This window comes from Passer domesticus, chromosome 3, assembly GCF_036417665.1.
Source record: "Passer domesticus isolate bPasDom1 chromosome 3, bPasDom1.hap1, whole genome shotgun sequence".
NCBI lineage: Eukaryota > Metazoa > Chordata > Aves > Passeriformes > Passeridae > Passer > Passer domesticus.
Genome location: NC_087476.1, coordinates 8,580 through 36,226, shown reverse-complemented (window position 1 = coordinate 36,226; position 27,647 = coordinate 8,580). Strand labels below are relative to the sequence as shown.

Here is a 27,647-nt window from a genome sequence, read left to right as displayed (position 1 = left end):
ATGTATTTATTGCAGGGCTGGGACCAGGACAGCACAGGGGAATGAACCATAGGATCGGCACACAGACTCTAGAATTCTTGCGCCATAATCACTCTAGGTCTGTGACATGGATGCAGGGGCTTGGTATTGGGAAAGAAACAATACCAGGATGTGTGGAGTAGAAAAGGAGGCTGCAGCAATATGCCTTAAAAACCCGTCAATGCTGGGATGTTACCTGGGTCTGTGATGGCACTTCCAGGGATGGAGACAAAATCCATGGGGGGCAGGCAAGTGGATGGCAAGCCTAGGATTGTGCATGAAAAAGGAAACAGAAATGCAGAGCTGAGAGTAAGGCTGAGGGCACCCGGTTGAAATGAGGCAGGGGCTGGCATAGTGACTGGGCATTGCTGGGTGGCAGCTGAAATCACTGTGGGCTGCGATATTGATGGTGGGGTGGTCTTACAGTGCCTCGTGCAGGAGCTGAAGTGTTGCAGAGCAGGAGTTATGCCTAAGATCCTGCCCTTTAAATCTGGAGTAGTTTTCGCTGGCAGCGCTGGAGAAATGCGCTGCTGGAGGTGGAAGAACAGATAAGGTAGTGAAGTATAGCTTGCGGGTCAAGAGCTAAAATCATTTGGGCTTGGAAAAGGTCCTGTACATTGCTTGTGGTATGTATTCAACTTTTGGGGGTTAAAAAACATTGGATGAAAGTGAGGAATTGCTTCTATATGTAAATATAGAAGTCTTATCCTAAAGGACCCATCTCAGCTGTGTCTCGAGACTGGAGTTAAAATTACACCCCTCCCATGTTGCCCTGTCCACCGGGGACCCCTCCACCCCCGGCAGCACTCGGCGACGGTTGCCTCCAAAACCTCAAACTTTTACTCACACAGGGTTGAGGCCGTGCACTCAGTTGCAACCCAGATTCACTTTTTCCGACGGTGGGGGCCTCCTCTTCAGCTTGGATGCTTGCATTCCTTTCTAAGTAGCCTTGAACTTCCTTTGTTCTCTCTGCAGGCCTTTTTGCAAGCACACAAGCTAACAGACTACACAAGTTTAACCAGCAGACTTCAGCTATATCCAAAACTGGTTTCTACCCCAAGTTAAATTTCCAACTCTCTGTCTCACCTGAGCTGTTTGGAATTTTAGCAGGTGACAGCCCACTCAGGATCAAAGGTCCTGGGCAGGGCACAGGCCCATACACACAAATGTCGGCCCTTTTCCAGGGGAAACAAAACTCACCACGCCAGTCTCCTTACATCAGTTTGCCGAAGGCGTGTGGCGCTCCCAGGTCACTCAGAGTTCTCGCTGTCTGCAGATTTGGTCTCGGAGTTATGGGGTGCTTCCTCCCAACCCTTACCTCCCCCCCTCAGCCCCCTACTGCTGTGTCCCCACCTCCGCCACTAACCCCTACTGTTTCCCAGCCCGCCCTCGCTCCATCCTTCACTCCGCCCTTAACCCCTCCCCACCACGCTGTGCTCCCTCCATTACTGCACTCACCGCCCACCTGCCAGTCCCGTCCAGCAGCACGTGGGAACCTGAGCCCTCGGAGGACGGTGCAGCTCCCGCAGCCCTCGGAGGACGGCACCCAAAGAAGACAGGCAGGGACAAGGTCGCTGGGCTGCAGGGTGTCACAAGGGGCTGAGGGGAGGGGGGTGGAGGGTGACACAGAGGATGGGGGCAACTGAGAGGCAGAAGGGGTCTTTAGGAGCAACTGGGGGGCTCCAGGGTGTCACAGACAAGCTGAGGCTACTCTAGGGAACTTGAGGGTGACAAGAAGGTGCTGAGGGGGAGCAGGTGCCTGAGGGTGACAGGTGAACCAGCCCTCACACCACCCCTAACCTCACCCTAGAAACCACCCCTACCCGGGTGGAGAGTGTACAGTGGAAGTTAGGGGGCCAAGGGACAGTTTCGGTGGGCTTAGGGTGACACACAGACATTGTGGGCTGAGGGGCAAAGAGGGGAGGGCTTGACAGGGGGAGGGCTGACACTGAGGGTTAGGGGTACAAAGGATAGGACACAGGATACCAGGTAGGGTTAGGGTACAGGTGCAGCAGCCCTCACCCCAACTCTAAGCTCACCCTAAACAGCACCCGTAGCACACCAGTTTTCCCCAACAGCAGCTCAAGGCAGCAACCCTAATGCTGGGACAGCCCCAGAGCTCTCCCAGCAGCCGCAGGCAGTGACCCTAATAAAAAGGTAACAATGATCTTTGTGGGCTAGAGAGTGACAGGTAGGAGTTTGGGGCTGAGCAGTTTTTAGGGGTTTTTTAATATTTTTTTTTCTTCAGAGCTTTAAGAGGATATTTTAGGGGATTTTTGCAGGAGTTTTTTAGGAATTTTCGGGGAATGTTTAGGATACTTTTAGGGCTTTTTCAGGGCTTTTGAAAGATTTTGTTAGGGTATTTAAGGGCTTCCTTAGTACTTTTTAGAATTTTTTTAGGCAAGTTGGTTGTTCTTGGGGTTTTTTTAGGACTATTGAGGGTATGTGGAGGACTTTTTTAGGACTAGGGTATTTTTAGGGCATTGGAGGGAATTTTTAGGTTTTTTAGGGTCTTATTAGGGCATTTTAAGGATTTTTGGGGTATTTTTAGAGCTCTTTTAGGACCATTTAGGGTATATTTAGGGATTTTTAAAAGTTCTTTGGGGAATTTTAGGGTTTTTTAAGAGTAGGGTATTTTTAATGTATTTTAAGGGTATTCTGAGGCTATTTTTAGGTTTTTGTGGGGGTTTTAGGACACTTTGACAACTAGGGGTCTTTTAGGGAATTTTTAGGGTCTTTTCATGGTACGACACATGGAGGCTGAGGGGTAGCTTGAGGGTGACAGAGACTGGGAGCCTAGGGAGGAACAGTGAGACGGGGCAGCAGGTGACACACAGAGATGCTGAGGGTGGCAGGGGCAGCTGGAGGGTGACACAGAGAAGCAGGGGGCTGAGGGGCAAATTAGAGGGATTAAGGGTGACACACAGGAGCTGAGGGGCAGCTGAGAGGGGGGCTTGAGGGTTACACACAGAGCCTGAGGGCTGCGGGGCAGAGGGAGGGGTTGAGGGGTAAAGGGAGAAGGCTTGAGGGCTGGACAGTCCAGGGGAGATCAGGGCTACAGGGTACAGCTTAAGAGACAAGTTAGGGTTCAGGTGCTGCACCCCTCAGCCCAGCCCTAGCCTCACCGTAACCAGCCCCTCTAACAACAGCCTTTTCCCCCTACAGCAGCACAACCCAGCAACCCCAACAGCGAGAGGAGAGCGGAACCCTCCCAGTGGGACAAGACAGCAACCCTCACACCAGGACAGGGACGAGCCCTCCAAGGACAAGAAGACCCACTGCAAAAAGGTAGGGACAACAACTGCAGGCTAGAGAGCAAGAGGTAGAGTTTGGGGGCTGAACATGTGTTTTTGAGGTTTTTTCCCCGGACTTTACAAGATATTTAGGGGATGTTGGAACGTTTTCAAGGACTTCTTTACGATTTTTTAGGGTATTGTTGGGGCTTTTTTCAAGGTATTGTAGGATTCTTGAGCATATTTTGAAGATTACGGTCAGGGTCAGAGGAAACACATTCTGAAAAGGCAAAGTTTTAGGACTGCAGTGGAATGCTTTAGAAAGGGGCCAGTGGTGGCACAGCAGGTTGGGTCCCACGCTGCCGGTGCAAAGGCTGTAAGTTTTAGACCCAGCCAAGTTGTTTTGTTTAGGGTTAGATGCTCTCAGCTCTGGTCTGGGAGAAATTCTGCACAGGAAAACTCACCCCCTGAGTTTCCTGATGCCAGTTTGCAGGAGGTGCTTGGCACTGCCAGGACAGCTCTAGTTCTTGGTGGGGGCAGCTTTGCTCCTGGAGAAATCCTGCACCGGCCCTCGTTGCTGTAAAACCAAACTCACCCCTGCTGCGTGCCGACGTCCGTTTGCAGAAGAACTCCAAGGGCAGCAAGAGTTCTTGGTGTTGGCAGCTGCAGTCTGTGAGAAATTGTTCTCTGCATTTTTGGAGGCAGAATCCCAGATTTGGCCACAGGCACACAGAGAAAAAAGACTATTAATTTCCTTGGAAAGGAAAGTCTGGCACCCCATTGTTTAAGGGGCATACAAAGGGATTTGTAGGGGAGGGAACTCCCCAGAGGACCTTTCTTCACCTCAGCCCCCACTCCAAGGTCCAGCAGCCCCCCATGTGAGTAGCCATTTTCAGAGTGCTACCCGGGCACACCCGCACAGGGAGCTGCTCGTCCCGAGGGGCTAACAGGGGTATCCAAGCCTCCCTTCAGGAGCTATGATTGGAGCATTCAGCAGGGACCAGGGAGCAGCTGGACCCACCCAGGCACAGAGCATCGCTTTGAGAAAATGCCAAAGGAAGAACTCTCTTGCCACGGGGCAGCACCTGAGCAGGGCAGACAGCATGTGGGGTTCCAGGAGAGAGCTTTTGAATTTCCGCTTTTACTGTGTCAGTCCCTCCCCAGAGCCCCCAGGCCCTCCACAGTAGTCCCAGAAAAGAGGGGGGTTAGTAAGAAAAAAGGGGTTTAAAGTGAGGGAAAAAAGCTTCCTTTTCCAATAGTTTCTCTGTGCAAATTGTGAGGGAATCTGCTTCCCTTGCAATGTTAATGGTCTCAGTTGAAAGCATCCCTGCGTTGCCTGTGGTGTTAATTGACAGGGAGTCCCCATTTTCTGTTATTTTCCAGTTTAAATGGAAGGGGAAAACCTTAATGTTTTTTATGGTTTTAAATTAAGGGTAACTGCCTCCTTTTTGTTATCCTAAGGCTTATATTGAGGAGGAAGTCCAGTTGCCCCTCCTTCTTAAGGGTTTGGATTGAGGGAAAAACCCCTCTTTTTTTATCTCTGGAGAGTTTTAAAGTGAGGAAAACCCTGCTTTTCCCAAATTTTTAGGGGATTAAATTAAAGGGAAGAAGCCATTTATTTATCATTTTATCAGTTTCAGTGAAGGTAGCTGCCCCATTTCATTCTTTTAAGGGGTTCACTTGAAGGAAGCTCTGCCTTTTTCAGCATTTTAAGGGTTTAATACTACATTTCAGGGCACCTTTTCTGTGCCCTAGGACCAAATATCCCAGAGAAGGGTGAGCCTGGCATGTACTTAACCCTTACACTACCTAGGAGAGTATTTTTTTTAATTTATATTTTATTTATAATGTAGACCTCATAGAGGTCCTAAAGAGACTTGGAATATTCATATCATTCTTCTCCACCCTACTTAGCCACACATGAAGTACTACTTAGCAGTCACTAAAGGAATAATTTTGTAAGGTAACAGCAAATTACCCAATGTATCTAGCTATGCTGCCTAAATACAAAGTTTTATTTCTTACCAGTTTTCTTCCCTTTTGCTCTAAGTAGCTGCAGCAAAAAGGAAAGTGTTGTCATTTTCCTGAAGAATTTTCTCCTATAACAAGCCCTTTAGCCCCCTTGAATTCAAGTCAGAGGAGCCAAACAGCTGCAGCTACTCTGAGGGCTTTTATACCCGGTGGGATTTGCCCCCTCCCTTTTCCTGGGTGCCATGGGAATGAGAGGCGGGCACCATCAGGGGTATATTAACCCCAGCCTTTGCAGAGGGGCTTCATTCCCTCTCTGGGATCTGCTGGGATAAGAGCTTTGCTTTCATTTTGGTGAAGAGGCTCTTGCAGCTTATCTCAGCTTGTTTTCAGCAGGTGCTTTTGGGCATGTGGAGCAACAGAGGCTTTGAAGGTACTGTGAAGAAAGCAGTACTGAACACAGGGAGTATTTAGGTTTGTGTATTTAGTATTTAGATACTGGATTGTATGTTTAGGGGTGGTAAGGTGCTTCTGTAATTTCTGGTTTTCTTTTTGGTTTTTTTTTTTTTTTTAGGAGGAGCGCAACTTCCAGAAATTCCAGTTTGTGTCAAGTACAACCCTTTTTTCAGCAGATTCATCATGTCACAAAAGGCATCTGCATTGTGTCAAAGATGATGTTTGAGACTGAGACTTCAGATGAGTTGAGGATTGTGACTAGGAGAGGGAAGGTGAGCAGGTATCAGGTTAGGAGTTATTGTGGGGGGTTTTGAAGGCAGCAGGGTAAGAAACAGTGTCTATTTGAGGGCCTCCCAAGGCTTTTCACAATTGTAGCAGAAGCATTCACATGGCTTACAGCACACAAGCTCATCCACTGCAGTCACAGAAATGCCATGTAACTTTGCCTCTCTCTAATCCAGGTGCTACTCATAATAACAGCCACAGCCTTGGACTCAGGATGAAGCTGGAGACTCAAGGACCCTGGCATGCTCAGGAGAAGGCAAGTAGCTGACTTGCTGGGATTCGGCCCACATAACACAAAACTCATACATTGTTTTTGGTTTACTTTATTGCAGCTGACGGAGAGGTTAACAGGTGACCATGGCAGACCTGCTCTGAGGCAGACTCATTTCAGGTCCAACATGGATTCACATCACCGGTCATCCAAAAGATAAGTTGGGGGCCACGGCCTGGAGATGGGAGGATAGGAGAGTAGTGGGTTGGGAATTCCTGGGACAGATTTAAAAATTAGCAGAGGGTAAAGGGATGTCCTGTAAGTGGCCACTTAAGACAGCATAAGGGAGACACTCTACCTCTGAATGCAGCTGTAGGATGTGCAGTGCAGAACAGTTCTGGTCTATGTTGTGTTGTCCGGTGTACTGTTACCTACTGTGTGTTTGGGCCTTCTTGGATCAGATATCTCTGCCTTTTCCTGTCAAGGCCCTTACCACAAGCATCAGCCATCATCTCTAGGTTCTCAAAGGCTTTCACTTCTCGGTAGGATGCCGATATCATTCGTTCTTTTACCGGCGGGCTTGACCGTGTCTCCGAGTTACATCTCAGAAGCATCGAGTCAGATGTCTCTTGAGGCCTTGTGCCTGGCTGTATCACCATCCATCCTTTCCAGCCATGAGCTGTAATATCCAGGGGTTTATAAGATTGTGTGATATGGAGAACATTTGAAACATAGCATTGTCTCACAGCCATCTTGATCATCATGACCAACAGTTCATAGAACAGGTCACTCTGTTCTAGTCTTTTCTTGTGCTCGTTGGAGGAGCCTCCTCCATCCACTGTCACCTTAGCATCAGTCATCTCTTTTGGCGTTCTCTTGGTCCTTGCCATTATAAATCTTGCCAGGAAATTTTTTCTTATCCTTGCCTCACACGGTGTGTAGCATAATGTGTTGTGTTTAGTGTCCCCATTGTTTGTCATGTCCTGTGTCACAGGTGTCTGCACATATTTTTGCTGGAGCTGCTCTGCCCTGCTGCATAGTCTGGTGTAATAGGACAAGTCTCAGGGACTTGAAATTTGTAGTGTGGGCTGTAGTTGGACTCTAGATGATATTCCTAGGTTGACCCAAGATGTCTGGAGCTGTGAAGTGGTCCTGCAGCCCTTTGACATTTTTCCTAACTTTCTTTCAGATGCAGATGGATAAAATCCATGGCAGAGCGCCCCATCCCAGGTGAGTGGGTTGCCCTGAGCAGGTCAGTCCCTGTTTGTCTCTGCAGGGGGAGTGTAAATGGTGACTCTGTGTTACTGCATTGTTCTTTTTGTTTATTTTTAGAAAGTAACGCAGAATATCAGCAGTCAAGGCAAGGTGGTCAAGGTGAGCAGTGACCAGTGGACTGAAGCTGTTGTTATTGCTGAGATCTGAATCTCTGGTGCAACTCTAAGCATGCATTTTCGTTTGTGTGTGCTTTAGGCAATCCATTTGGACTATGCATAACTCCCCGTCACGCACTGGCCGATAGACTGTGATCGCTGCTCTCATGAGCCCTGTGGAAGTATTACAGGACTTGGTGATGAAGCCTCTGCCTTTCCTATTTAAAGGTGTCACCTGGGTAGCCTTTGGCAATGGCTGAGGAGTTGCAGTGAGTCGGGGAATAGGGAGGAGGAGCAAGGGTCCACTCTGGTGTCAGCAATGCCACATCCCCTTCTCTCCTCTTAACCTAGGTGAACCCTGCAACGACGGCGTCAGCCTCGAAGCTCAGCCGAAGCGTGCGGCATTCATAAGAGACCCAGGCATTGCTAGGAGAACGGTGAGTAGCAGAATTGTTGGGTTTTGGCCGATGTTCCGCCAAGATCAGGCATTGATGCTCTGTTTTCTCGAATGCAGCTGACTAAGAGACAACGGCCCAGTGACAGCAGGAACTTCCCAGACGGCGAGGGAAGGTCTTTTGCACCTGACACGGAGTGGCATCTCCAGATAAGTCGAGGGCTATGACGCACAGAGGGGATGATAGTGGGGTGCTGGTTTGGGACTTACAGGGAGGGATTTTTGAGTCTGCTTTGGAGATGGGGATGTCCAAGAAGTGGCCCCTTAGGCCACAGAAAAGCCAGGTGTCACTTTTGATCCCAGTGCTGAGGTGCGCAGGGCAGAGCAGTCCCGGAGGGTATCGTGTCACTTGTCTATTGTGCGTTCTGTGTGTTTGGCTTTCTCATGTCTTTTACCTTAGCCCTTTGAGGGGCCTCTCAGAAACCCTGGCATCATTCTTAGCATCTGTGATCTCTGCATTTCTTGGCCTGGCACCAATGCCACAGGACTTTTGACTCAGGAGCTCGGGCAGGCATCAGAATTGCACCTCTCTTTAGAAGCATCCAGTCAGATGTCTTTGCAGGTCTTGTTCTGAGCTGTATGGACAGCTGTACCTTGCAAGGATCCATTACTGGGGATTAGGACTTGTAAGAACATGAGGATAGGTAGAGGATTCTGACCTTAGGATTCACATGCATCCATCTTTGCAGTTCTTAAAAGAAATCATTCAGTTAGCATCTTTTTCCTGCAGGGTTCTCTGAGCCTCATCGGCTCACCATCAGTCTCATCCTGGTCATCTAATCTTGCGTTCTCTCAGTCCTTGCAGTCATTCTTCTTGCCAAGAGATTCCTGTCCCTGTTGTGTCCCCCTTGTTTGTCCTGTCCAGTGTCACGGGTGTCTGCACATATTTGTGCCGGAGCTGCTCTGCCCTGCTGCATAGTCTGGTGTAATAGGACAAATCCTGGGGGCTTGAAATTTGTAGTGTGGGCTGTAGTTGGACTCTAGATTATATTCCTAGGCTGACCCAAGATGTCTGGAGCTGTGAAGTTGTCCTGCAGCCCTTTGACATTTGTCCTGACTTTCTTTCAGATGCAGATGGATAAAATCCATGGCAGAGCGCCCCATCCCAGGTGAGTGGGTTGCCCTGAGCAGGTCAGTCCCTGTTTGTCTCTGCAGGGGGAGTGTAAATGGTGACTCTTTTACAGCATTGTTCTTTTTTTTTTATTTTAGGAAGTAAAGCAATATAGCAACAGTCAAGTTGAAGTGGTCAAGGTGAGCAGTGGATAGAAGCACTTGTTATTGCTCAGGTCTCAGTTTGTGTTGCAGCTCTAAGCCTCTGTTCTTGTTTGTGTGCCTTAGGCATTCTACTCAGGTTATGCCAAGCCCCTGTCACCAACCGGCCGATGGACCAGGTTTGCTGCTCTCATGAGCCCTGTGGAGGTATTGCAGGACCCTGTGATGAAGCCTTGAAATTTTCTGTTTAAAGGTTGCTTCTGGGTAGCCCTCAGGAATGGCCAAGGAGCCGTGGTGAGTTGGGGGGGTATCGAGGAGGAGCTGGGGTCCACTCAGTTCTCAGCTGTGCTACATCACCTCATCTCCTCTTTACCCAGGCGTACCCTGCGACAACGGCGTTGGTCTCAGCACGGCCAAAGCATGCGGGCCGAGGACCCGGTCATTCTTATGAGGCGGTGAGTAGCAGAATTTTCGGGTTTTGGTCGATATGCTGCTAAGATGATGCACTGATGTCTGGTTTCCTTTATCTTGACAGACTAGGAGACAGCAGCCCGGTGAGAGCAGGAACCTCCTAGACAGCCTGGTGGCCTTGCTTTGCACCTGATGTGGATTCTCATTCCTGGACAGCCAAGAGATAGGTTGAGGGCTGTGACTTTACAGAGGGGATGGAAGGGGGTTGCTGTGTCAGGACTCACCAGGAGGGATTTTTGAGTCAGCTTTGGAGCTGAGGATATCCAGGAAATGTTGTCTTGAGGCCACACAAAAGCAAAGTGTCACTTTTGGTCCCAGTGCTGAGCTGAGCAGAGGAGGGCAGTCCCCGTGTGTTTTGTCATGTGGCTATTGTGCATTGTGTTGTGTGGCTGTCTCATGTCTTTTACCTTAGCCCTTTGAGGGGCCTATCAGAAACCCTGGCATCATTCTTAGCATCTGTGATCTCTGCATTTCTTGGCCTGGCACCAATGCCACAGGACTTTTGACTCAGGAGCTCGGGCAGGCATCAGAATTGCACCTCTCTTTAGAAGCATCCAGTCAGATGTCTTTGCAGGTCTTGTTCTGAGCTGTACGTACTCGCCATCAGTTTCATCTAGGTCGTTTAATCTTGCGTTCTCTCAGTCCTTGCAGTCATTCCTCTTGCCAAGAGATTCCTGTCCCTGTTGTGTCCCCCTTGTTTGTCATGTCCTGTCCTGTGTCACGGGTGTCTGCACATATTTGTGCCGGAGCTGCTCTGCCCTGCTGCATAGCTTGGTGTAATAGGACAAGTCCTGGGGGCTTGAAATTTGTAATGTGGGGTGTAGCTGGATTCTAGATAGGATTTGTAGATGGACACAAGATGCCTGAATCTGTGAAGTTATCCTGCAGCCCTTTGACTTTTGTCCGAACTTTGTTCCAGATGCAGGCGGATAAAATCCATGGCAGAGCACCCCATCCCGGCTGAGGGGGTTCCTCTGAGCAGGTCAGTCACCGTTTGTCCCTGCAGGGGAAGTGTAAGTGGTGACTCTGTTACAGCACTGTGCTTTGTCTTTGTTTTTAGGAAGTAAAGCCAGATATCAGCAGTCAAGGTGAGCGGTGACCAGTGGACAGAAGCATTTGTTATTGCTGAGGTCTCAGTTTCTGGTGCAACTCTAAGCCTTCACTCTTGTTTGTGTGCTTTAGGCAATCCATTTGGAGTATGCCAAGCCCTCCTCTCCAACCGGCTGATGGACGGGATTGCTGCTTTTGTGAACCCTGTGGAAGTATTGCAGGACTCTGTGATGAAGCCCTGAACCTTTCTGTTTAAAGGTGCCATCGAGCTGGCCTTCGGCAGCCGACGAGGAGTTGCGGTGAGTCGGGGAATAGGGAGGAGGAGTGAGGGTCCGCTCAGGTTTCAGCAATGCCTCATCTCCCTGTCTCTCCTTAAACCAGGCACACGCTGCCACGATGGCATCGGCCTCCAAGCGTTGCTGAAGCTAATGGCATTAGGAGATGGTGAGTAGTGGAAGAGTTGGGTTTTGGGCAATGTGCTGGCAGGACCATACACTGATGTTTGGTTTTCTTTAATGTAGCTTTGAGGCAGCAGCCCAGTGACAGCAGGAACTTCCCAGATGGCGAGGTGGCCTTCTTTTGCACCTGATGCAGATTGGCATCCCCTGATGTCTGCGAGATAAGTCGAGGGCTATGAACCACAGAGGGGAGGAAAGGGGGTTGCTGGGTTGGGATTTGCTGGGAGAGGTTTTTGAGTCAGCTTTGGGGCTGAGGCTATCCAAGAAATGTCCCCTTAGGCCACATAAAGAGAAAGTGTCACTTTTGATCCGAGTGCTGAGGTGTGCAGGGCAGTGCAGTCCCGGTGTGTATTGTGTCACTTGTCTAATATGCCTTATGTGTTGTTTATATATCTCATGTCACACATCTTGTACATTAGCCCATTGAGTGGCCTGACAGAAACCCTGGCGTCATTCTTAGCATCTCTGACCCCTGCATTCCTTGGTCTGGCGCCAATGCCATAGGTCTTTTGACTCGGGAGCTCAGGCATTGGAATTTTATTGTTCTTTAGGAACATCCGGTCTGATGTCTTTGCAGGTCTTGTTCTGAACAGTACATACTGCTGTGCATTGCAAGGATCCATTATGGCAGATTAGGAATTGTAGGAATGTAAGGATAGGTAGAGGATTCTGACCGTAGGATTCTCAGACATCCATCTTTGTAGTTCTTGGTGTAGACCATTGTCTTAGCAGATTCTTCCTCCAGGGTTCTCTGAGCCTCTACAGCTCGCCATCGGTCTCACCCCAGTCATCTAATTTGCGTTCTCTCTGTCCTTGCAGTAATTCCTCTTGCCCTGAGATTTGTCCCTGTTGTGTCCCCATTGTTTGTCACGTCCTGTCCTGTGTCACGGGTGTCTGCACTATTTGTGCCGGAGCTGCTCTGCCCTGCTGCGTAGCCTGGTGTAATAGGACAAATCCTGGGGGCTTGAAATTTGTAGTATGGGGTGTAGTTGGACTCTGGATGGTATTCCTAGGTTGACCCAAGGTGTCTGGAGCTGTGAAGTTGTCTTGCAGCCCTTTGACTTTTGTCCTAACTTTCTTTCAGATGCAGACGGATAAAATCCATGGCACAGCACCCCATCCCCGGTGAGTAGGTTCCCTTGAGGAGGTCAGTGACTGTTTGTCTCTGCAGGGGATGCGTAAATGGTGACTCTGTTACAGCATTGTTCTTTTTCTTTATTTTCAGGAAGTATAGCCGTATAGCAGCAGTCAAGGAGAAGTGGGTAAGGTGAGCATGGGAGAGAAGCAGTTATTGCTCAGGTCTCAAGTTCTGTTGCAACGCTAAGCATCTATTCTTGTTTTTGTTCCTTAGGTAATTCACTGTGATTATCCCAAGTCCCTGTCACCAACAGCTGATGGACCAGGTTTGCTGCTCTTGTGAGCCCTGTGGAGGTATTGCAGGACCCTGTGATGAAGCCTTGAAATTATCTATTTAATGGTCCCTTCTGGGTCGCCCTCAGGAATGGCCATGGAGTCGTAGTGAGGAGGAGCCAGGGTCCACTCAGGTTTCAGCAGTGTCACCTCACGTGTCTCCCCTTTACCTAGGCGTACCCTGCAATGATGGAATCGGTCTCAAAGCACGGCTGAAGCGTGCGGCCCAAGGACCCGATCATTCTTAGGAGGCGGTGAGTAGCAGAATTGTTGGGTTTTGGTTGATGTGCTGCTAAGATGATGCACTGATGTTTGGTTTTCTTTATCTTGACAGACTAGGAGACAGCAGCCCGGTGACAGCAGGAACCTCCCAGACAGCCTGGTGGCCTTCCTTTGCACCTGATGTGGGTTCTCATTCCTGGACAGCCAAGAGATAAGTTGAGGGCTATGACTCACAGAGGGGATGGAAGGGGGCTGCTGTGTCAGGACTCACCAGGTGGGATTTTTGAGTCAGCTTTGGAGCTGAGGATATCCAGGAAATGTTGTCTTGAGGCCACACAAAAGCAAAGTGTCACTTTTGATCCCAGTGCTGAAGTGTGCAGGGCAGAGCAGTCCCAGTTTGTGTTGTGTCACGTGGCTATTGTGCATTATGTGTTGTTTGGCTGTTTCATGTCTTTTACGTTAGCCCTTTGAGTGGCCTGACAGAAACCCTGGCATCACTCTTAGAATCTCTGATCCCTGCATTCCTTGGCCTTGCACCAATGCCATAGGACTTCTGACTCAGGAGCTCGGACAGGCATTGGAATTGCATTTCTCTTTAGGAGCATCCAGTCAAATGTCCTGTAAGGTCTTGTTCTGAGCTGTATGTACTGCTGTGCATTGCAAGGATCCATTATGGCCGATTAGGACTTGTGAGACTGCAAAGATAGGTAGAAGATTCTGACCGTAGGATTCTCAGGCATCCATCTTTGTAGTTCTTGGAATAAACCATTGTCTTAGCAGATTCTTCCTCCAGGGTTCTCTGAGCCTCATCAGCTCGCCATCAGTCTCACCCCGGTCATCTAATCTTGTATTCTCTTGTTCCTTGCACTCATTCCTCTTGCCATGAGATTTCTGTCCCTGTTTTGTCCCCATTGTTTGTCACGTCCTGTCCTGTGTCACGGGTGTCTGCACATATTTGTGCTGGAGCTGCTCTGCCCTGCTGCATAATCTGGTGTGATAGGACAAGTCCTGGGGGCTTGAAATTTGTAGTAGGGGGTGCAGTTGGATTCTAGATGGGATTTGTAGATGGACACAAGGTGTCTGGAGCAGTGAAGTTATCCTGCAGCCCTTTGACTTTTGCCCTGACTTTCTTTCAGATGCAGGCGGATGAAATCCGTGGCAGAGCACCCCATCCCGGCTGAGGGGGTTCCTCTGAGCAGGTCAGTCACCGTTTGTCCCTGCAGGGGAAGTGTCAATGGTAACTCTGTTACAGCACTGTTCTTTGTTTTTATTTTTAGGAGGTAAAGCCGGATATCAGCAGTCAAGGTGAGCGGTGACCAGTGGACAGAAGCATTTGTTATTGCTGAGGTCTCAGTTTCTGGTGCAACTCTAAGCCTCCACTCTTGTTTGTGTGCTTTAGGCAATCCATTTGGAGTATGCCAAGCCCCCCTCCCCAACCGGCTGATGGACCGGGTTTGCTGCTCTTGTGAGCCCTGTGGACGTATTGCAGGACTCTGTGATGAAGCCCTGAACCTTTCTGTTTAAAGGTGCCATCGGGCTGGCCTTTGGCAGCCGCCGAGGAGTTGCGGTGAGTCGGGGAATAGGGAGGAGGAGCGAGGGTCCGCTCAGGTTTCAGCTACGCCACATCTCCCTGTCTCCCCTTAACCCAGGCGCACCTCGTGACCACGGCATCGGCCTCCAAGCGTTGCTGAAGCTTACGGCCTGAGGAGCTGGGCATTCTGAGGAGATGGTGAGTAGTGGAAGAGTTGGGTTTTGGGCAATGTGCTGGCAGGACCATACACTGATGTTTGGTTTTCTTTAATGTAGCTTTGAGGCAGCAGCCCAGTGACAGCAGGAACTTCCCAGATGGCGAGGTGGCCTTCTTTTGCACCTGATGCAGATTGGCATCCCCTGATGTCTGCGAGATAAGTCGAGGGCTATGAACCACAGAGGGGAGGAAAGGGGGTTGCTGGGTTGGGACTTGCTGGGAGGGGTTTTTGAGTCAGCTTTGGGGCTGAGGCTATCTAAGAAGTGTCCCCTTAGGCCACATAAAGGGAAAGTGTCACTTTTGATCCGAGTGCTGAGGTGTGCAGGGTAGAGCAGTCCCGGTGTGTGTTGTGTCACTTGTCTAATATGCCTTATGTGTTGTTTATATGTCCCATGTCATACATCATCTACCTTAGCCCTTTGAGGGGCCCATCAGAAACCCTGGCATCACTCTTAGCATCTCTGATCCCTGCATTTCTTGGCCTGGCCCCAATGCCATAGGTCTTTTGACTTGGGAGCTCAGACAGGCATTGGACTTGCATTTCTCTTTAGAACATCCGGTCTGATGTCTTTACAGGTCTTGTTCTGAACAGTACATACTGCTGTGCATTGCAAGGATCCATTATGGCAGATTAGGAATTGTAAGAATGTAAGGATAGGTAGAGGATTCTGACCGTAGGATTCTCAGACATCCATCTTTGTAGTTCTTGGTGTAGACCATTGTCTTAGCAGATTCTTCCTCCAGGGTTCTCTGAGCCTCTACAGCTCGCCATCGGTCTCACCCCAGTCATCTAATTTGCGTTCTCTCTGTCCTTGCAGTAATTCCTCTTGCCCTGAGATTTCTGTCCCTGTTGTGTCCCCATTGTTTGTCACGTCCTGTCCTGTGTCACGGGTGTCTGCACTATTTGTGCCGGAGCTGCTCTGCCCTGCTGCGTAGCCTGGTGTAATAGGACAAAGCCTGGGGGCTTGAAATTTGTAGTATGGGGTGTAGTTGGACTCTGGATGGTATTCCTAGGTTGACCCAAGGTGTCTGGAGCTGTGAAGTTGTTCTGCAGCCCTTTGACTTTTGTTCTGACTTTCTTTCAGATGCAGACGGATAAAATCCATGGCAGAGCACCCTATCCCAGGTGAGTGGGTTCCCCTGATCAGGTCAGTCCCTGTCTCTGCAAGGGGGAATGTAAATGGTGACTTTCTGTTACAGTATTGTTCTTTTTCTTTATTTTTTAGGAAGTAAAGCCATATAGCAGCAGTCAAGGTGAGCAGTGACCAGTGGACACTGGGGTCTCAATTTCTGGTGGAACTCTAAGCATCCACTGTTTTTTTATTTTAGGTGGTCCACTTGCAACCCGTGCTGGCCAAGGATGCCCGATGCCAGGTGGGTGCAAGCTTATTGTGTACTTCTGGCTTATTTGTCAGGTTAGGGAGATTGTGTTTTCACAGTATCTCAGCATGCTTTTTTGCTTTGTTTCTTTGCAGGTGCCGTCACTGCCCTTGGTGCGCCAAGGAACAGAGGCGAGCGGGTGAGTCGCTGTTTAGGCAGAGTGACTCATAGGTGAACATTATGCAGCAGCATGCTAAGCGTGTACCTTTTCTTTTTTTGCAGGTATCTTCCGGCCAGACTCTGGAGTCAAATCAAGATTTAAGGTGAGCTGGGGCAGTGGTGTGGAGGAGTCCCGGGGATTACTGTTGTTGAGGGCAATAGTCACATTTTCTGTTTTGTCTTAGGTACTGCGAGGAGCTTTGTAGCCAAAGTTTGGAAGCACACGAGACCGTCTCAACATCCACGTCCAACTGGCGATGGATTTTTGTCAGCTCGTCTTCCAAAAGCTAAGTGCTGGGGCCTTCCAAAAGCTAAGTAGTTGGGAGAAAGGGAAAAAGCTTTACTATCACAGGAGGCAATTTGATGTTAGCTTAGCGGAGCAATCTGTAGCGGAACAGGTCCCTCAGAAGTAAAGGGAGAGGGTTTCTCCTCGGCCTCACCGGAGCCTTTGCCGGGCAGGGCAGTTCCGACCCATCTCCGCGTTCTCGTGAACTTTGCGTCGTCAGCCTCCTTCGACCCTCAACGTCGTCGCGGATCTTTCTCCCGAGGAGCTCGCCTTCAGGTCCAGAGCTATAGCCACCATCACCTGGCAGTCTCTGCTTCCTTCTCTAGGCCCACCGAGCCTCCCGAGCATCCTCTTAACTGCTTTGGCGCTAACCTCTTTTAAGGAGTTGCATTTCATCATCACACGCTGTTGCCATAGGACTCACTTTCCTTTGGCATCTTTGGCCTCTGGCTCATCTTGCACTAGGAATCTTGAGTGAAACTGCCAGGCGGTTTCCACTTGTGTCTGTGTCATGTTATCTGTGTCTTTGTTATGTTGTCTACGTTACGGTGTCTGTGTTGTGTAGTCTGTGTGCATCATCTTCCATGCATAGGCCTTCGTTACATCTCGATGCCATATCGGCATCATTCCGTGCCGTATCGGCCACATTTTACTCGCGTTCCTTCCTGGACATCGCTTATTCTGCCATCTTTACATTTTTACTCTTTGAGACACGAAGAAGTAGACAAGATGTTTTCATCAGTCTTCCATCTGAGCTGTGGTAGTGCCTTTTTCTTCCTGTGCCATTCTCTTGGGCTTCTATAGGGAGTGTCTTACACCCTCCTCATGTGAGTGCCATAGTTCTGTAGGTTCCATCTTCTCAAAGGGTATGGTGCTCAAGAATTCATCTTCCAGAGAGTTATCTGAAGTCCTGGTTTACATTGTCTGTGCTTATGTTGTATGTACCTATGTTGGCTTATATTGTATGTAATTATATTGTATGAACCTATGTTGGCTTATATTGTATGTAATTATGTTGGCATATATTGCATGTACTTGTGTGGTATGTAATTATGTTGGCTTATATTGAATGTACTTGTATGGCATGTAATTATGTTGGCTTATATCATATGTACTTGTACTGTATGTACCTGTGTTGGCTTATATTGTGTGTACTTATATTGCGTCACTTACGGTCGGAGCTGCCCTGCCCTGGTATGTAGTCACAGTTAGGTAGAACAATTATAAAAACGTTACCATTCATCTGTCTTCTATTGGATTTTGGGTAGAAAACTTAGGGGCCCAGAGCAGGTACAAGTCCTAGCTGTCAGCCACTTGTTGACCACCTCCCGTTGTCTCACAGGTCCCCGAGGCGACCGATTTTCCCGGAATCTACCATGTGACGTCTAGGAGTTGCAGCCGGATGATGTGTTGAAGCACGTTCTTCAGGGTTTCAAGTAAGGGCTGCAGCGAGCATGTAAGTCGAAGAGCGTGTGAGTCTGCGTGAGTGCAAGCGACTGTCTACGTCCGCTTGTCTCTGCACGTGCGAGTGAGTGCTGACCGGTTCTAACCTTGTGTGTGTGATGTTTGCCTTTCAGGATTTTCAACTCATTTTAAAATTTAGAATAAAAAATCCCCAGCCGGGGTTTTTTTTTTTCCCCCCCGGCTGGGTTTTTTTTTCCTCGGTCCCGGCCGGTCCGCGAGGCGACGTTCATCGCCAAAGTTTGGGGGCGGACCGTCCCGGGACCGGGGTTTTTGTCAGGCAGGAGGATTTTTTTGGAGGCTCCCGGGACCCACGTTCCCGAGGGGCGCCACCGATGTGTGCCGCTGTTTGGGGTTTGTGTGTAAGCTGAAGGAGGTGTGTGTGCGAGTGAGTGCTGACCGGTTCTAACCTTGTGTGTGTGATGTTTGCCTTTCAGGATTTTCAACTCATTTTGAAATTTAGAATAAAAAATCCCCAGCCGGGGGGGTTTTTTTTTTTTTCCCCCCGGCTGGGTTTTTTTTTCCTCGGTCCCGGCCGGTCCGCGAGGCGACGTTCATCGCCAAAGTTTGGGGGCGGACCGTCCCGGGACCGGGGTTTTTGTCAGGCAGGAGGATTTTTTTGGAGGCTCCCGGGAACCACGTTCCCGAGGAGCGGCACGAATGCGTGCCGGGGGTCAGCAGGGCGGTTGAGGTGCGAGCGAGGGTGGGTTTGCGTGTAAGGTGAAGGAGAGCCATGGGTGCGTGTGTTGATGACTGGTTCTAACCTTGTGCGTATGACTTTTTCCTTTCAGGTTTGTCAACACATTTTAAAATTTAGAATAAAAAATCCCCAGCCGGGGGGGTTTTTTTTTTTTCCCCCGGCTGGGTTTTTTTTTCCTCGGTCCCGGCCGGTCCGCGAGGCGACGTTCATCGCCAAAGTTTGGGGGCGGACCGTCCCGGGACCGGGGTTTTTGTCAGGCAGGAGGATTTTTTTGGAGGCTCCCGGGAACCACGTTCCCGAGGAGCGGCACGAATGCGTGCCGGGGGTCAGCAGGGCGGTTGAGGTGCGAGCGAGGGTGGGTTTGCGTGTAATGTGAAGGAGGTGTTCACAATGGATGTGTGTTGCGTTCTGTGTGCTGCCTTTGTTTTGGGGTTCCTGTAACAATAAATCCAAGTGTAATGAAAGTAGAAAAAAGGTTGTCATCTTGTGTTAATATGTGTTTGGCTTATGTTCGGTGTTGTCTTGTATTTGCATTTCTGTATATTGCTCTGTATGTAAATTGGACTTTTACCAGCATGTGTATGGATTGTATGTGTACTTGCATTTGTATACACTCTTTCCATGTGTTTTGCTCAAGTGTAAATAGGAAAATTCATTCAATAAAGTTGAATCAACCTGAATAAAGATTCCCCCACACCCCCCCCTTGGCTCCTGTCTTTATTTGGTGTGGTTTAGTAATTTTTTTCCACTGCCCTTCTTCCTTTTACCTCTTGCTTTACTTTTCTGTTGCTAACTTCATTTCTGTCTGTCTCTAACTGTGTGTTTGTTTTTCAGTGCCTGTAGCTGTGTGCTTCTGTAACTGTTTCCCTGATTTGTTTTCCCTCTGTTTCTGTATTGTACTATTTCTCTCTATTTTTCTTCTCTGTAGCCTTAACTGTAGCTTTTTGTTCTTCTTTTCTACAGTCACTCATTCTTTGTCCCCTCTCCTCCCCTTTTTCACTCTTTTTTGGTCTTACTCCTTTTCATTTTCACTTTAACCCTAACCAGTCTTCCTTTTCCCTCTGAGTTGGGTCTTTCTTAACTCTCTTGCTCTCTTGTTTTCACTCTTTCTCTCTTCACTCTCTCTTCTTTCACTGCTGTTCTCTCCCTTCTCATTTCACTATTTTGTCTCCACTGACTTCTGTTCTCTTTTCACTCTCTCCTGTTTCCTCTCTTGTCTTTTCACTCTCTACTCTTTTTGCTGTCTCCTGTTATCTCATCTTATTTCACTCTCCTCTCTTGTCCCTCTCCTTTGTTCTTCTCTGTCTTCTCCATTTCTCTTCCTTTCTCTCCCTGTCTTTTTCTCTACCTCTGTCTCACTCTTTCCTTCTCTCTATTTTCTCTCTACCTTTCAGTTCAATTTTGTCTCTCTTCCTAGATATTAAAAAAAAAAAGCAGCAGTAGAACCTTTCAGGCTCCCTGGGGGTAAAAAAAAAAAAAAAATTTTAAATTTAAATCTACTTACTCCCTGGGAGCCTGAAAGGTTCTACTGCTGCACCAGACATATAGTTTTTCTTCTTTTTATACATACAGTACATTGGGGGGTCTGCCGCCCTCTCTCGTTTCCTCCCTCCCTCCCTCCCCCCCCCCCCCCCCCCCCCCGGGACCCCAAAACAGTAAACAAGCACCATAGCATCAGTATCCGCACCCACATTACAAGTCAAACAATAATCACACACCTACGTACACAAACACACCACCCCCGTGAACACCAAACCCACCTAGGCTCAAAAAACCCCACCGCGCCGGGCACATCCCGCCGACAGCAGTACCACACCGCCCCCTGCCGACCAGCATCAGGTACTGCCGCTGCAGCGCCACCTGCTGCCCGCAGCGCGGATCTGCAAGTACAGCGCCACCTGGCGACTGCTACCGGCAACTGCAGGCAGAGCACCCCGCATTACGTCACTGCGTCCATACGTGACCCCGCCCCTAGTCACGCCCCGTTACCCGCCCCTAACCCCGGCCACGCCCCGTTACCCGCCCCTAACCCCGCCCCCGGCCACGCCCCCAGCGCCTCAGGAAAGCCCCCAAGGCATAGGCGTCCACACAGATGCCTGACCGAAATGCCGAAACCCACCCCAGGCTCCAAAAACACTCCCGCACGGCGCCAATCGATTCACCGAGACCGGAATACCACCGCGAGCAAAACCGCAACGCGAAACACGCAGAAGAAACGACAGAAATCGATACGCAGGACCCCAGCCCGGAAACCGCCATCTTGTACGGAATCACGTGACCCCCTAGTGGCCGCCATCTTGGCTGCCGTACCACGTGACCTGATGACCGCCGCCATCTTGACCCTGACCACGTGACGCTACGGAGGGCGCCATCTTGGCCGGCAACCACGTGGTGACATGGCGGCCGCCATCTTGCCGCACTACCACGTGACTACATGGGGGCCGCCATCTTGTACGAACTAGGGTTTTAGGGTTTTTTTAGGGTTTTTTTAGGGTTTTTTTAGGGTTTTTTTAGGGTTTTTTTAGGGTTTTTTTAGGGTTTTTTTAGAGGGTTAGGGGTTAGGGTTAGGGGTTAGGGTTAGGGGTTAGGGTTAGGGGTTAGGGTTAGGGGTTAGGGTTAGGGGTTAGGGTTAGGGTTAGGGTTAGGGTTAGGGTTAGGGTTAGGGTTAGGGTTAGGGTTAGGGTTAGGGTTAGGGTTAGGGTTAGGGTTAGGGTTAGGGTTAGGGTTAGGGTTAGGGTTAGGGTTAGGGTTAGGGTTAGGGTTAGGGTTAGGGTTAGGGTTAGGGTTAGGGTTAGGGTTAGGGTTAGGGTTAGGGTTAGGGTTAGGGTTAGGGTTAGGGTTAGGGTTAGGGTTAGGGTTAGGGTTAGGGTTAGGGTTAGGGTTAGGGTTAGGGTTAGGGTTAGGGTTAGGGTTAGGGTTAGGGTTAGGGTTAGGGTTAGGGTTAGGGTTAGGGTTAGGGTTAGGGTTAGGGTTAGGGTTAGGGTTAGGGTTAGGGTTAGGGTTAGGGTTAGGGTTAGGGTTAGGGTTAGGGTTAGGGTTAGGGTTAGGGTTAGGGTTAGGGTTAGGGTTAGGGTTAGGGTTAGGGTTAGGGTTAGGGTTAGGGTTAGGGTTAGGGTTAGGGTTAGGGTTAGGGTTAGGGTTAGGGTTAGGGTTAGGGTTAGGGTTAGGGTTAGGGTTAGGGTTAGGGTTAGGGTTAGGGTTAGGGTTAGGGTTAGGGTTAGGGTTAGGGTTAGGGTTAGGGTTAGGGTTAGGGTTAGGGTTAGGGTTAGGGTTAGGGTTAGGGTTAGGGTTAGGGTTAGGGTTAGGGTTAGGGTTAGGGTTAGGGTTAGGGTTAGGGTTAGGGTTAGGGTTAGGGTTAGGGTTAGGGTTAGGGTTAGGGTTAGGGTTAGGGTTAGGGTTAGGGTTAGGGTTAGGGTTAGGGTTAGGGTTAGGGTTAGGGTTAGGGTTAGGGTTAGGGTTAGGGTTAGGGTTAGGGTTAGGGTTAGGGTTAGGGTTAGGGTTAGGGTTAGGGTTAGGGTTAGGGTTAGGGTTAGGGTTAGGGTTAGGGTTAGGGTTAGGGTTAGGGTTAGGGTTAGGGTTAGGGTTAGGGTTAGGGTTAGGGTTAGGGTTAGGGTTAGGGTTAGGGTTAGGGTTAGGGTTAGGGTTAGGGTTAGGGTTAGGGTTAGGGTTAGGGTTAGGGTTAGGGTTAGGGTTAGGGTTAGGGTTAGGGTTAGGGTTAGGGTTAGGGTTAGGGTTAGGGTTAGGGTTAGGGTTAGGGTTAGGGTTAGGGTTAGGGTTAGGGTTAGGGTTAGGGTTAGGGTTAGGGTTAGGGTTAGGGTTAGGGTTAGGGTTAGGGTTAGGGTTAGGGTTAGGGTTAGGGTTAGGGTTAGGGTTAGGGTTAGGGTTAGGGTTAGGGTTAGGGTTAGGGTTAGGGTTAGGGTTAGGGTTAGGGTTAGGGTTAGGGTTAGGGTTAGGGTTAGGGTTAGGGTTAGGGTTAGGGTTAGGGTTAGGGTTAGGGTTAGGGTTAGGGTTAGGGTTAGGGTTAGGGTTAGGGTTAGGGTTAGGGTTAGGGTTAGGGTTAGGGTTAGGGTTAGGGTTAGGGTTAGGGTTAGGGTTAGGGTTAGGGTTAGGGTTAGGGTTAGGGTTAGGGTTAGGGTTAGGGTTAGGGTTAGGGTTAGGGTTAGGGTTAGGGTTAGGGTTAGGGTTAGGGTTAGGGTTAGGGTTAGGGTTAGGGTTAGGGTTAGGGTTAGGGTTAGGGTTAGGGTTAGGGTTAGGGTTAGGGTTAGGGTTAGGGTTAGGGTTAGGGTTAGGGTTAGGGTTAGGGTTAGGGTTAGGGTTAGGGTTAGGGTTAGGGTTAGGGTTAGGGTTAGGGTTAGGGTTAGGGTTAGGGTTAGGGTTAGGGTTAGGGTTAGGGTTAGGGTTAGGGTTAGGGTTAGGGTTAGGGTTAGGGTTAGGGTTAGGGTTAGGGTTAGGGTTAGGGTTAGGGTTAGGGTTAGGGTTAGGGTTAGGGTTAGGGTTAGGGTTAGGGTTAGGGTTAGGGTTAGGGTTAGGGTTAGGGTTAGGGTTAGGGTTAGGGTTAGGGTTAGGGTTAGGGTTAGGGTTAGGGTTAGGGTTAGGGTTAGGGTTAGGGTTAGGGTTAGGGTTAGGGTTAGGGTTAGGGTTAGGGTTAGGGTTAGGGTTAGGGTTAGGGTTAGGGTTAGGGTTAGGGTTAGGGTTAGGGTTAGGGTTAGGGTTAGGGTTAGGGTTAGGGTTAGGGTTAGGGTTAGGGTTAGGGTTAGGGTTAGGGTTAGGGTTAGGGTTAGGGTTAGGGTTAGGGTTAGGGTTAGGGTTAGGGTTAGGGTTAGGGTTAGGGTTAGGGTTAGGGTTAGGGTTAGGGTTAGGGTTAGGGTTAGGGTTAGGGTTAGGGTTAGGGTTAGGGTTAGGGTTAGGGTTAGGGTTAGGGTTAGGGTTAGGGTTAGGGTTAGGGTTAGGGTTAGGGTTAGGGTTAGGGTTAGGGTTAGGGTTAGGGTTAGGGTTAGGGTTAGGGTTAGGGTTAGGGTTAGGGTTAGGGTTAGGGTTAGGGTTAGGGTTAGGGTTAGGGTTAGGGTTAGGGTTAGGGTTAGGGTTAGGGTTAGGGTTAGGGTTAGGGTTAGGGTTAGGGTTAGGGTTAGGGTTAGGGTTAGGGTTAGGGTTAGGGTTAGGGTTAGGGTTAGGGTTAGGGTTAGGGTTAGGGTTAGGGTTAGGGTTAGGGTTAGGGTTAGGGTTAGGGTTAGGGTTAGGGTTAGGGTTAGGGTTAGGGTTAGGGTTAGGGTTAGGGTTAGGGTTAGGGTTAGGGTTAGGGTTAGGGTTAGGGTTAGGGTTAGGGTTAGGGTTAGGGTTAGGGTTAGGGTTAGGGTTAGGGTTAGGGTTAGGGTTAGGGTTAGGGTTAGGGTTAGGGTTAGGGTTAGGGTTAGGGTTAGGGTTAGGGTTAGGGTTAGGGTTAGGGTTAGGGTTAGGGTTAGGGTTAGGGTTAGGGTTAGGGTTAGGGTTAGGGTTAGGGTTAGGGTTAGGGTTAGGGTTAGGGTTAGGGTTAGGGTTAGGGTTAGGGTTAGGGTTAGGGTTAGGGTTAGGGTTAGGGTTAGGGTTAGGGTTAGGGTTAGGGTTAGGGTTAGGGTTAGGGTTAGGGTTAGGGTTAGGGTTAGGGTTAGGGTTAGGGTTAGGGTTAGGGTTAGGGTTAGGGTTAGGGTTAGGGTTAGGGTTAGGGTTAGGGTTAGGGTTAGGGTTAGGGTTAGGGTTAGGGTTAGGGTTAGGGTTAGGGTTAGGGTTAGGGTTAGGGTTAGGGTTAGGGTTAGGGTTAGGGTTAGGGTTAGGGTTAGGGTTAGGGTTAGGGTTAGGGTTAGGGTTAGGGTTAGGGTTAGGGTTAGGGTTAGGGTTAGGGTTAGGGTTAGGGTTAGGGTTAGGGTTAGGGTTAGGGTTAGGGTTAGGGTTAGGGTTAGGGTTAGGGTTAGGGTTAGGGTTAGGGTTAGGGTTAGGGTTAGGGTTAGGGTTAGGGTTAGGGTTAGGGTTAGGGTTAGGGTTAGGGTTAGGGTTAGGGTTAGGGTTAGGGTTAGGGTTAGGGTTAGGGTTAGGGTTAGGGTTAGGGTTAGGGTTAGGGTTAGGGTTAGGGTTAGGGTTAGGGTTAGGGTTAGGGTTAGGGTTAGGGTTAGGGTTAGGGTTAGGGTTAGGGTTAGGGTTAGGGTTAGGGTTAGGGTTAGGGTTAGGGTTAGGGTTAGGGTTAGGGTTAGGGTTAGGGTTAGGGTTAGGGTTAGGGTTAGGGTTAGGGTTAGGGTTAGGGTTAGGGTTAGGGTTAGGGTTAGGGTTAGGGTTAGGGTTAGGGTTAGGGTTAGGGTTAGGGTTAGGGTTAGGGTTAGGGTTAGGGTTAGGGTTAGGGTTAGGGTTAGGGTTAGGGTTAGGGTTAGGGTTAGGGTTAGGGTTAGGGTTAGGGTTAGGGTTAGGGTTAGGGTTAGGGTTAGGGTTAGGGTTAGGGTTAGGGTTAGGGTTAGGGTTAGGGTTAGGGTTAGGGTTAGGGTTAGGGTTAGGGTTAGGGTTAGGGTTAGGGTTAGGGTTAGGGTTAGGGTTAGGGTTAGGGTTAGGGTTAGGGTTAGGGTTAGGGTTAGGGTTAGGGTTAGGGTTAGGGTTAGGGTTAGGGTTAGGGTTAGGGTTAGGGTTAGGGTTAGGGTTAGGGTTAGGGTTAGGGTTAGGGTTAGGGTTAGGGTTAGGGTTAGGGTTAGGGTTAGGGTTAGGGTTAGGGTTAGGGTTAGGGTTAGGGTTAGGGTTAGGGTTAGGGTTAGGGTTAGGGTTAGGGTTAGGGTTAGGGTTAGGGTTAGGGTTAGGGTTAGGGTTAGGGTTAGGGTTAGGGTTAGGGTTAGGGTTAGGGTTAGGGTTAGGGTTAGGGTTAGGGTTAGGGTTAGGGTTAGGGTTAGGGTTAGGGTTAGGGTTAGGGTTAGGGTTAGGGTTAGGGTTAGGGTTAGGGTTAGGGTTAGGGTTAGGGTTAGGGTTAGGGTTAGGGTTAGGGTTAGGGTTAGGGTTAGGGTTAGGGTTAGGGTTAGGGTTAGGGTTAGGGTTAGGGTTAGGGTTAGGGTTAGGGTTAGGGTTAGGGTTAGGGTTAGGGTTAGGGTTAGGGTTAGGGTTAGGGTTAGGGTTAGGGTTAGGGTTAGGGTTAGGGTTAGGGTTAGGGTTAGGGTTAGGGTTAGGGTTAGGGTTAGGGTTAGGGTTAGGGTTAGGGTTAGGGTTAGGGTTAGGGTTAGGGTTAGGGTTAGGGTTAGGGTTAGGGTTAGGGTTAGGGTTAGGGTTAGGGTTAGGGTTAGGGTTAGGGTTAGGGTTAGGGTTAGGGTTAGGGTTAGGGTTAGGGTTAGGGTTAGGGTTAGGGTTAGGGTTAGGGTTAGGGTTAGGGTTAGGGTTAGGGTTAGGGTTAGGGTTAGGGTTAGGGTTAGGGTTAGGGTTAGGGTTAGGGTTAGGGTTAGGGTTAGGGTTAGGGTTAGGGTTAGGGTTAGGGTTAGGGTTAGGGTTAGGGTTAGGGTTAGGGTTAGGGTTAGGGTTAGGGTTAGGGTTAGGGTTAGGGTTAGGGTTAGGGTTAGGGTTAGGGTTAGGGTTAGGGTTAGGGTTAGGGTTAGGGTTAGGGTTAGGGTTAGGGTTAGGGTTAGGGTTAGGGTTAGGGTTAGGGTTAGGGTTAGGGTTAGGGTTAGGGTTAGGGTTAGGGTTAGGGTTAGGGTTAGGGTTAGGGTTAGGGTTAGGGTTAGGGTTAGGGTTAGGGTTAGGGTTAGGGTTAGGGTTAGGGTTAGGGTTAGGGTTAGGGTTAGGGTTAGGGTTAGGGTTAGGGTTAGGGTTAGGGTTAGGGTTAGGGTTAGGGTTAGGGTTAGGGTTAGGGTTAGGGTTAGGGTTAGGGTTAGGGTTAGGGTTAGGGTTAGGGTTAGGGTTAGGGTTAGGGTTAGGGTTAGGGTTAGGGTTAGGGTTAGGGTTAGGGTTAGGGTTAGGGTTAGGGTTAGGGTTAGGGTTAGGGTTAGGGTTAGGGTTAGGGTTAGGGTTAGGGTTAGGGTTAGGGTTAGGGTTAGGGTTAGGGTTAGGGTTAGGGTTAGGGTTAGGGTTAGGGTTAGGGTTAGGGTTAGGGTTAGGGTTAGGGTTAGGGTTAGGGTTAGGGTTAGGGTTAGGGTTAGGGTTAGGGTTAGGGTTAGGGTTAGGGTTAGGGTTAGGGTTAGGGTTAGGGTTAGGGTTAGGGTTAGGGTTAGGGTTAGGGTTAGGGTTAGGGTTAGGGTTAGGGTTAGGGTTAGGGTTAGGGTTAGGGTTAGGGTTAGGGTTAGGGTTAGGGTTAGGGTTAGGGTTAGGGTTAGGGTTAGGGTTAGGGTTAGGGTTAGGGTTAGGGTTAGGGTTAGGGTTAGGGTTAGGGTTAGGGTTAGGGTTAGGGTTAGGGTTAGGGTTAGGGTTAGGGTTAGGGTTAGGGTTAGGGTTAGGGTTAGGGTTAGGGTTAGGGTTAGGGTTAGGGTTAGGGTTAGGGTTAGGGTTAGGGTTAGGGTTAGGGTTAGGGTTAGGGTTAGGGTTAGGGTTAGGGTTAGGGTTAGGGTTAGGGTTAGGGTTAGGGTTAGGGTTAGGGTTAGGGTTAGGGTTAGGGTTAGGGTTAGGGTTAGGGTTAGGGTTAGGGTTAGGGTTAGGGTTAGGGTTAGGGTTAGGGTTAGGGTTAGGGTTAGGGTTAGGGTTAGGGTTAGGGTTAGGGTTAGGGTTAGGGTTAGGGTTAGGGTTAGGGTTAGGGTTAGGGTTAGGGTTAGGGTTAGGGTTAGGGTTAGGGTTAGGGTTAGGGTTAGGGTTAGGGTTAGGGTTAGGGTTAGGGTTAGGGTTAGGGTTAGGGTTAGGGTTAGGGTTAGGGTTAGGGTTAGGGTTAGGGTTAGGGTTAGGGTTAGGGTTAGGGTTAGGGTTAGGGTTAGGGTTAGGGTTAGGGTTAGGGTTAGGGTTAGGGTTAGGGTTAGGGTTAGGGTTAGGGTTAGGGTTAGGGTTAGGGTTAGGGTTAGGGTTAGGGTTAGGGTTAGGGTTAGGGTTAGGGTTAGGGTTAGGGTTAGGGTTAGGGTTAGGGTTAGGGTTAGGGTTAGGGTTAGGGTTAGGGTTAGGGTTAGGGTTAGGGTTAGGGTTAGG

General features: G+C 49.5%; 6 long non-coding RNA genes across 6 annotated transcripts; all 6 read left to right on the top strand.

Moving 5' to 3' along the window:
• The first annotated feature begins 5,527 nt into the window (after window positions 1-5,527).
• LOC135297846 (uncharacterized) lies at window positions 5,528-6,216 on the top strand. The gene is made up of 3 exons (XR_010359771.1): window positions 5,528-5,652; window positions 5,794-5,947; window positions 6,137-6,216. It is a non-coding gene; the product is annotated as an uncharacterized LOC135297846 (long non-coding RNA).
• An 88-nt stretch (window positions 6,217-6,304) lies between these two features.
• LOC135297844 (uncharacterized) lies at window positions 6,305-7,814 on the top strand. Its single transcript, XR_010359769.1, has 3 exons — window positions 6,305-7,401; window positions 7,504-7,545; window positions 7,642-7,814. It is a non-coding gene; the product is annotated as an uncharacterized LOC135297844 (long non-coding RNA).
• Window positions 7,815-7,905: 91 nt separating this feature from the next.
• Window positions 7,906-9,238, top strand: LOC135297845 (uncharacterized). The gene is made up of 3 exons (XR_010359770.1): window positions 7,906-7,978; window positions 8,056-9,104; window positions 9,205-9,238. It is a non-coding gene; the product is annotated as an uncharacterized LOC135297845 (long non-coding RNA).
• Window positions 9,239-9,859: 621 nt separating this feature from the next.
• LOC135297843 (uncharacterized) lies at window positions 9,860-12,850 on the top strand. The gene is made up of 8 exons (XR_010359768.1): window positions 9,860-10,660; window positions 10,739-10,766; window positions 10,861-11,027; window positions 11,110-11,172; window positions 11,250-12,311; window positions 12,412-12,453; window positions 12,538-12,617; window positions 12,771-12,850. It is a non-coding gene; the product is annotated as an uncharacterized LOC135297843 (long non-coding RNA).
• Window positions 12,851-14,093: 1,243 nt separating this feature from the next.
• LOC135295710 (uncharacterized) lies at window positions 14,094-14,541 on the top strand. Its single transcript, XR_010357829.1, has 3 exons — window positions 14,094-14,123; window positions 14,218-14,385; window positions 14,468-14,541. It is a non-coding gene; the product is annotated as an uncharacterized LOC135295710 (long non-coding RNA).
• Window positions 14,542-14,796: 255 nt separating this feature from the next.
• Window positions 14,797-17,996, top strand: LOC135295709 (uncharacterized). The gene is made up of 6 exons (XR_010357828.1): window positions 14,797-15,691; window positions 15,792-15,819; window positions 15,895-15,939; window positions 16,041-16,084; window positions 16,168-16,208; window positions 16,290-17,996. It is a non-coding gene; the product is annotated as an uncharacterized LOC135295709 (long non-coding RNA).
• Window positions 17,997-27,647: the final 9,651 nt, after the last annotated feature.